Here is a 9,564-nt window from a genome sequence, read left to right as displayed (position 1 = left end):
TGTAATGCATATAGAAAAAAACATAGTCGATAGTATAGTTGGTACCTTATTGGATATTCCTGGAAAGACGAAGGACCATGCAAAGGCTCGTTATGATCTTAAGGAGATGGGCATTCGAAAGGATCTTCACCCAACAAATACGAAGGATGGCAAAAGAACTAAACTTGCCAGAGCATGCTTCTCAATGACCAAAGGGGAGAAATCCATTTTTTGTGGTGTTTTGAAGAAAACAAAATTGCCTGATGGAAGTGCTTCAAACATTTCTCGTTGTGTACAACAAGAAGAGAGAAAGCTTTACGGTTATAAGACTCATGATGCTCACTTCATGTTGCATTACCTGTTGCAAATACCAATCAAGAGCATTCTTCCAGATCATGTTGCTGTTCCTCTAGTTCGCTTGTGTTCCTTTTTTCGTCGGCTATGTCAAAAGGAAATATCTTTAGAAGAGATTAATGGTCTGGAGTCAGAGATTGTGGAGACTTTGTGCCAGTTAGAGAGGATTTTTCCCCCAACCTTTTTTGATATAATGGTTCATTTGCCTATTCATTTAGCTAATGAAGTAAGGTTAGGTGGTCCCGTCCAGTTTCGCTGGATGTATCCGATTGAGAGATACATGTGCACACTCAAAGGGTATGTTCGCAATAGAAGTCGTCCGGAAGGATCAATTGCAGAGGGTTATTTGGCTGAAGAGTGTTTAACTTTTTGTTCAAGATATTTGCATGAGGGAGTGAAAACAAGATTCAACAGAGTATCTCGGAATAATGATGAAGGCACTTCAACCCAAGATCCTGATTCCAATTTGTTCACAAACAAGGGAAGTCCATTGGGTGGAAAAAAAGGGCAACTTATTATTCTGGACGAGAAGTCACTCCTTCAAGCTAATGCATATGTATTGAACAACTGCGTTAACGTGGAGCCTTACATGAGGTAAAATTTCACGTCTTATTTCTTCTATCCCTTAGACTAATTTTGGCATAGTATTACATAATATTACACATCCCTTGTAGAGAACATGGTGAGCAACAAAAGCAAGCCAAGCGGAAGCGAAAGTGGAACGTTGTTAAAGATCAAAATGAAGACTTTATAGAATGGTTTACCGGACGTGCCATGAAGGATGATGTTCCCGGTTGGATACGACAGTTGTCTAAGGGTCCAAATAAAGTTGCAAAATCTTTTTCTGCTTATGTCGTCAATGGGTACAGATTTCATACTAAGCGGCGAGAAGTGATGCGAAAAACACAAAACAGTGGTGTCACTGTGGTGGCTGAAACTACAAGCTTTGCTAGTGTTAAGGACAAAAAACCAATCAAGGCCAATATAAGATATTATGGTAGAATCATTGATATTGTTGAGTTAGACTATTATAGCCAATTTAAAGTTGTGTTATTTAAATGTGAGTGGTTTATGGCTGAGGAAGATAATTATGGTTTGACATACGTTCATTTCAACAAAAGATGTTACCAAGATGAACCATTTGTGTTGGCAAGCCAAGCACACCAGTGCTTTTATGTGAAAGATCCATATATTCCCCAAAAGCATTATGTGATGAAAACGGTTCCAAGAGACTTATTTAACATGGGTGTCCAATTACAATTTGACCCTAACATAGGAGAGCTACATGAATCTGCGAATAGTCTGATACCCTTAAGTGAAATTGGTGAGGTAGACTTGGTTAGACAGGGTGTGCGACCTACTATTGTTGATGTGACACCGAACAATATCAAACCTAAAGACAAAGAAACAGAGTCTGATGAGTTCGACAGTGATGCTGAAATGTAGTGACTATAAGGTGTTGGAAAATGTTTATGCTTTGTTTGTTAAAATATGTTGATATTTAATTTTCCTTCCCTTTTGCATTCATGTATATTGATGCTTTATTTTGACCTCTCATCTATATCTCTTTGATCTTTTTTTTGCAGTTGAATCAACTTGATGCTTAATTGAACCTCTCTTTTTTGGATGTAGGATGAACAGTGAAGGAAATCCCAAAAGAAAAAGGCTCAGGACCCTTTCACAAATAGAGTCACAAAGAAGTCCCTTGAAGATGAGGAGTCCAGTAAAAAATTCAGGAAAAATTCAATTCACAAGTGCTTATGCATTGCTGAAACAATTTCAAATCAAAAGGGAACATGTTCTAGCTGTATGTGGGGATAGTAGCAAACATGAGACAAGGAAAAAGGGCAAGATGTCAACAAAGAAGGTGACAAGAGTTGGCGATGAAGGTCAAAGCAAAATGCCAACCAAGAAGATAACAAACAACAAGGACAAGGTGATCAATGAAGATGAGGGTCAAATCAAGATGCCAACGAAGAAATCCATAGAAGAAAATCATGTAGTCAATATGAAAGCCAATGAACATGAGGCCCTAGGTGGGAAGAAGCTGACTAGGAAGAAGGTGCCAATGAAGAATTCAAAGGCAGAAGATGGTAAAGCCAATATGAATTCCAATGACGGTGATGGTCAAAGCAAGAAGCCGACCGATAAGAAGATGCTAATGAAGAAATCAAATGAAGAAGATGGCAACGAAGAAGAACAACACAAGATTGAGTCTCTTATCCCAGCTATGACTCTAGATGAATTCTTCAAAAAATATGGGATATCATTGGACGAAAACGATGAAGAATATGAATATGATAATGATGATCACAATCCAAGTGTTGGGGATAGTAGTGACAGTCAACACGGTAATGCTTTTGTCCCTAGTTTCAATAGTAAATAGTGATAGACAGCAACATAATTTTTTTATTTAGTCTACTCTTTTATTCATTAGTTCATTAGATTAGTATTCTTGTTAATATTCTCTAGTAGTGATATTCGAAATAGGTACTAAAAGGAAAAAAGCTCGTGGTCCCACCCAACTCAAGCATATTCATGCCATGGAGACTCCAATAGAGTTAACATGGTACAATGGCAGACCCATAGGCCCAACAAAGACACAAGTTCAACTATTTAGTCGGTTCTTGGGCACACTTGCAAGAAACTCTAATTTGGTCACCTTATTATATACCAATTGGCAAGCTGTGTCAAGTGAGACTAAAACTTCAATGTTGGATTATGCAAAGGTGAGTAGATCATTCTCCTTTTTAAATTGTTCACAAATAGGCTTAGCATGTATGGTAAAATAACATAATTCGTTGTTTCTTCGTAGTCCAAATATAACATCCCTAGTGATGCTGAGCCTTGGGTGATAGATACCATCGGAGAAGCATGGAAGCAATTTAAGAAACGCATAAAAAAATGTCACTATACACCATACAGCTCATTCAGAGAGATGATGAAAAATCGTCCAATGACTATACCTGAACTGCATTTTCGAAAATTAGTTCAATTTTGGAGGCTTGATATCAGCAAAGTAAGTTATTTTCACAACTTTCTTGGCTTTAATGATTGTATCATGTATTTAACTAACTCTATGTATTTTTACATTACAACAAAATGTAGGTTATTTCTGACAAAAATCGTGAAAACAGATCCAAGCAAAAATGGAATCATCGAATGGGTCCAGTTAGTTTTGAGTTAGTACGGGCTGAATTGGTATTTTTTGGTGATGTGCATTTAAGTATTTTTGCATCTTTCATGTTATGAAAAGTGTCTAAGTTAGTAACATGTTAGTGGTTTCTCTGTAGCGTGCAAAGAAAGAGGACAACGAAGATCCATCACAAGCTGAGATGTTTATTGTAACTCGTACAAACAAAAAAGGAGAGACTGATTCAGGAACACAAGAGACGATTGTGAGTTGTCTAGTTTCTTAGAAAAGTACACCAAACCAGAAATGTGTTAGTTATTTTTTTATTTTGAAGCATTTGGGTGCATGAACTTATTTTGGTCCTACTTGTGTGTAATAGGATCATATTCAAAATTTGAAACAAGCAGGATACAGTGATGATGATGCAGTTCAAACAGTTTTTGGAAAGGAAAGACATGGTAGAGTTCGTTTTTATGGTCGATCAGTCACAAAATCCTCTCTTAAAAAGCATAAGCAGATCCGACAAATGCAACAACAACATACTGAAGTGGTTTCAACTATGGAGAAAAATCAAACTAACTTAACTGCCAAGTTGGATGGTTTAACAAACTTGATTAAAATGTTGTTGCAACAAGTCAATCCTGGTATGAGTGCAGAACAAGTGCAAGTAATGATAGAAGCCGCCCAACAATCTCCACCTGATGCGAGTAGTGCACCAAATGATGCGCGGCGAAGCATTCCTCCTTCACTTGGATCGAACCATGTATCAAAGGATTTCGAAGTAAGTGCTGTTCAAAATAAGTAGTTAAATTAATAGTATGGTTTTGGTACTTACTGTGCTGATTGGCTAAACCATTATATTTTTGGTTCTAAACTTTAGTTGTTTTACTTTTTATATCTTGTGCTCATCTTTATTAATTTAGTTCCTCTTTATTGATCCCTCACCACTCACAAGAAAAAATTCTTAAGATGGGCTAAGTGCATGCAATATTTAACCGTTGAATGATGCGCTACAGTAAAGCAAATAAGCATTTTTTGTTTAACAAGTTGAAGGCTAACAAGTTTGGTACCGCATATAATTTAGAATTTTTTTTCAACAATTATTATTTAGGTTTGTCGCTTGTGTTATAGGTAGGTTTATATCAATTGGACTTTGTTGTTTACATAAAGAGGGACATGTATGTATAAGTTTTGGCTAAGATTTTCTTGTTATGTGGCTCATCAAAACCCTAGCAAATACTCCTTGCTGTTTAGTAGTTGAAATTTTTAAGTTAACTGACTTATTAAAGTTTGCTACATATGTATTGCATTATCATAAGCAATTTTTCTCTGTTTTAACATGTTTATTTCTTTTGCTAGCAGGAAGACATGATGTGAAGAAAATATGTTCTATACAAATATCACATGGGATGGGTCTCACACTTTAGTTATCTAAATGTAATTTTTCTTATGTGTTTCGTACTTTTTGAAAAGAGACTTTACTCGGTATTACATGTAATTGGATACATTATACTCTATTTTGATTTATGTTATTTAGACTAAAAACTAAACATATCTAGTTTATAATGAAAGTTTTATGATTTACATTTCTTGTTCTTAGATTTATTTTGTGATTATCATTAATTTGAGATGTGATTATGCTTTAAAAAAAAATTAAAAAGCTCATAAAACAAAACAGGCTATGGTCACCGTTTTAAAATAGGGTGACCATAGATAACCTATGGTCACGGCCAAAACCGTGACCATAGGCTCTATGGTCACGGTTTTGAAAACGGGTGGCCATACAGGCTATGGTCACGGTTTTCAGTAAGGGTGACCATAGAGGCTATGGTCACGGCCAAAACCGTGACCATAGATAAGGCTATGGTCACGGTTTTGCGTAAGGGTGACCATAGAGGCTATGCTCACGGCCAAAACCGTGACCATAGATAAGGCTATGGTCACGGTTTTGAGGAAGGGTGACCATAGAGGCTATGCTCACGGCCAAAACCGTGACCATAGATAAGGCTATGGTCACGGTTTTAACAAAGGGTGACCATAGAGGCTATGGTCACGGCCAAAACCGTGACCATAGATATGGCTATGGTCACGGTTTTGAGTAGGGGTGACCATAGAGGCTATGGTCACGGCCTCTATGGTCACGGCCAAAACCGTGACCATACATAAGGCTATGGTCACGGTTTTGAGGAAGGGTGACCATAGAGGCTATGGTCACGGCCAAAACCGTGACCATAGATAAGGCTATGGTCACGGTTTTAAGAAAGGGTGACCATAGAGGCTATGGTCACGGCCAAAACCGTGACCATAGATATGGCTATGGTCACGGTTTTTATGCGTGACCATAGATTTCCCTATGGTCACGGTTAAAAACCGTGGCCTAAAGTGTCGGAATTTGAAAATTATAACTGTGACCATAGAAACTGTGACCATAGGTAAAAAAACCGTGACCATAGACCTATGGCCACGGCAGAATAGGCCACGGTAAAAAACCGTGACCATAGGTCCAAAACCGTGACCATAGATCTATGGTCACCCTTTTCACTAGCTATGGTCACGGTTTTTTACCGTGACCATAGGCCTTTTTTTTTGTAGTGAAACAAGCTTTTGATTTTCTTATTAGCTTCTCCTTTTGGGTACTTTGCCCCATTAGTTGATAACAAAACTACAACTCTAAATGCTTTGTTTTCAAGTATTACCACTTGATACATAAGCACCACAAGCATTTAATTAGAGGACTTCATTAAGCTCATTTGTTTCTTTTCTTGACTCTCTAATCATTAATGCTCAGAGCCTTGAGCTTTGAGGGAGTGCATTTGCACTTTGAGCCTAACCTTGACTCTAAGTGTTTTATTTTCAAGCATTTTGCTTGATACATAAACACCACAAGTACTTAACAAATGAATTGTCATTGATACTCAGAGCCTTCAGCTTTCTCATTCTTCCCCCTTTTGCTTTTCTTGCTTTAATTTGTAATTGCTTCTTCAAGGTTTTCATGATTTCAAAAGATTTCACAAAATGTCCCAGATGAAAATTTCAATTAAATAAAATTCAATGCAATTGAGCAACAATTAATCATACTAGCCTTCCAATACTTGTATGCACATGCTAAGTTCTTCTTTAATTCCTTGTTTGTTTATGATCATGATACTTTACTGCTTTGAACTTTACAAAACTCAAGTTGGTAGTCATAATGGCATAGCAACATGTTACATATCAAAATTCAGGTTATGCTTATTCATACCACACATGTAAACAGAGAAGATAAAGACAATCATGCAATTTAAAGTGCTGGAAACAAATGAGAGGAAAAAGAACTTTACAACCTTGTAATTCATCTTCTCTACTGTTGTCATTTTCCTCCCATTCTTCTTCTTCCCTTGCCAAACTCAGAATGCTTGCTCATCCTCAAGCAACAATTAGAACAATTTAATATTTGTTGCCCTTGAGTGATTTGCCTCAGCAAAATTGTCATCTCACCAAAGGTCTTTGTCAAAATTGCATCTCCGGAGGGAGAAACTTCACTCACTGCTTTTGGTTGTGGACTTCTAGCCCTTGAATGTTGAGTTGAATCTGCTAAGTCCGATGTAACTTCCCATGCTTCTGCTGCGGTCTTGTTTTTGGTCAATGATCCTCCACTCACGGCATCCAAGAGAAGCTTATCTTGGTGGTGCATTCCTTGACAAAAATAACTGATCAGAACCAACTCATCTATCCAATGGTGAGGGCAAGCTTCTAGCAACTTCTTAAATCTTTCCCAATACTCATACAAAGTATCCCCATTCTTTTGTACAATGCAAGAGATCTCTCTTCGTAGCTTGTCTGTTTTCTGAGGAGGGTAGAACTTCTCCAAAAATTCTTTTCGCAACAAGTCCCAATTAGATCTAACTTCACCCGGCTAAGTATAAAACCACTCCTTTACTTTTCCTTCCAAAGAGAAAGGGAAAGCAAAGACCAACACCGCAGATTCATCTGCTCCATGTCTCCTTGCAGTTGCACATGCAACCTGGAAATACTTAAGGTGCTTCAGAGGATCTTCCCCAGGTAATCCATTATACTTATGGAGCAAATTGATCGTGCCGGACTTAAGCTCAAAATTCGGGTCCAAGGCTGGATACAAAATTTGAAGCGGTTGCAAGGCAAGATCGGGGGCTCTAGCTTCTTTCAAAGTAATCCTTCGCGGAGGGTCCACCATGACAGTGTCACCTGAGTCACTCAAAGATAATTCAGTACTCCCCACAGATGAATATAGAGTCTCCTCGTTGATCGGAGAATGAGAGTCATGGATGGTTGGTGATAGTGAATGGGAGTGATCCTCAAGGGCACCCGATTCACTATGCAAAAAAGCTAGCCGGCACCGGGCTTGCCTTATATGAGTTGAAGTTCTTTCGATTTCTAGGTCAAAAGTGGCCAAGCTTGGGTCTGGAAGCGACCGTGTCATTCAACCGAGGAGGCAATAAAAGCATGCAATTATGAAAGGCAAAACAGAACAAATAAGAAAAATAAGCAAGTAAACAGAACTAATTTAGCAATCTATAACTACCTAGACTAAATAAAGAAGAAAAATAGTGTTTACAATTAATGCCAAGTAGCAAACCAAAAATTAAGTATTCAAACTATTCACATATTTACACAACCAAAATCATGGCACTCATTGCACTTAAAATGAACTTCCCCAGCAACGACGCTAAAAATTTGATGGATGCGAGGGTTTATGTCGGTTTAGAACTGATCAAAATAAGAATCACTTCGTTAGTAGCATAGTCCAAACCAACAACGAACTCTCACAATCAAATTTAGTTCAAGAGGGTAGTCACAATCAAAACAAAATAACCGGGAGTTTGAAGTCCCGGGTCGTCTCCAAAGGAAGCACTTAAGAAGCAATGAGTGTGCAAATTCTGGTTGTACCAATCAAAGGGTTTTCAATGAAGAAATAAACATATAAAGCAATAAAAGAACATGCAAAATTGTAATGATTGAACTAATAAAGAAATTAAAGAACCGACTATGTAATATGAACAAGTAAAGTATAAAAGAGATTAACATGGCAATGTATGAAAGGTTAAAAACTTAAAAAGAGGTCTTGGCTTGGAGTGAACTAAGGATCCTTTCCTTGTTGGAACCACAACTATGACAATTGTGTTGGATTAGTCTCACTTGATCAACCCTCACATCGGAAGGTAAGTTAAATGAGCATAAGTGTTATTAACCCACAAATCCTAAATTGCTTGCTAATTGCCTTAGCAACAAATTAGCGTTAGTGGGAATAAGAACAATTAACAACCCAAGAAATGACACTAAATGTTGGACATTCCAACTCTAGGAACCCCATTGCTCACTTCATCCAAGCCAAGAAGCAAAAATTTAGCCAAAAACCATGTTTGACATTTTGTCAAATACTTGGTGGGCAAAAAGCTTAATCATGAGAAAAAATAGGAAAAGACTTGGAATTAGAAGCAACAATTAATCTCAATCAACAAGAATAACATAAGAAATCATGAAATGAACATCAAATATCAAACTCATCAACAAGAAAGTGAAATTGCAAAAGAGAAACAAAATTTGACTATATCTTGCATGAGAAGAAAGAGTAATGATAATATAACCATAAAGAGTAATAACAAGAGATACTTACAATGAGATTAGCAAAATCCAATGATCAAAAATAGAAATGGAACTTGGAATATAAAACCCTACTAAAACCCTAATGGAGAAGATGAGAAAACTTAGAGAAAACTAAACTAAAAACCCTCTATTCTACTCCTAAAACTATACTAATGACATGCTCTGTTATTTCCTTCATTTCCCCTCCAATATGAGCTCTAAGACTTCAGAAATGGGCCCCCAAAGCCCTCAAATCGCAAGGCACATGATTTTCTAATGAGGTCATGCGCGGACACCTGTGTGGACGCACAGGCGTGTGCGTCTGCACACTTTGCAAAAATTCCCTCCTGTGCGTACACACAAGAGGCTGTGCGCACGCACAATAGGCGATGCTAGGCGGGATGCGCGACGCGCTCGAACTAATCTACGCGCTCTGCTTGGGCTCCCGTGCGGGCGCATAGAGGGCTGTGCGCATGCACACGTCTCTGAACTCTTTT

At 37.8% G+C, this 9,564-nt stretch overlaps 1 non-coding gene across 1 annotated transcript; it reads left to right on the top strand.

Annotated features, from left to right (window-relative positions):
• Positions 1 to 7,176: 7,176 nt before the first annotated feature.
• Positions 7,177 to 7,283, top strand: LOC127747014 (small nucleolar RNA R71). The gene has a single exon (XR_008008819.1). It is a non-coding gene; the product is annotated as a small nucleolar RNA R71 (small nucleolar RNA).
• Positions 7,284 to 9,564: the final 2,281 nt, after the last annotated feature.

Source organism: Arachis duranensis, chromosome 4 (assembly GCF_000817695.3).
Source record: "Arachis duranensis cultivar V14167 chromosome 4, aradu.V14167.gnm2.J7QH, whole genome shotgun sequence".
NCBI classification, from domain to species: Eukaryota; Viridiplantae; Streptophyta; class Magnoliopsida; order Fabales; family Fabaceae; genus Arachis; species Arachis duranensis.
The sequence above is the reverse complement of the archived record's forward strand: the minus strand, read 5'-3'. Positions and strand labels throughout refer to the sequence as shown.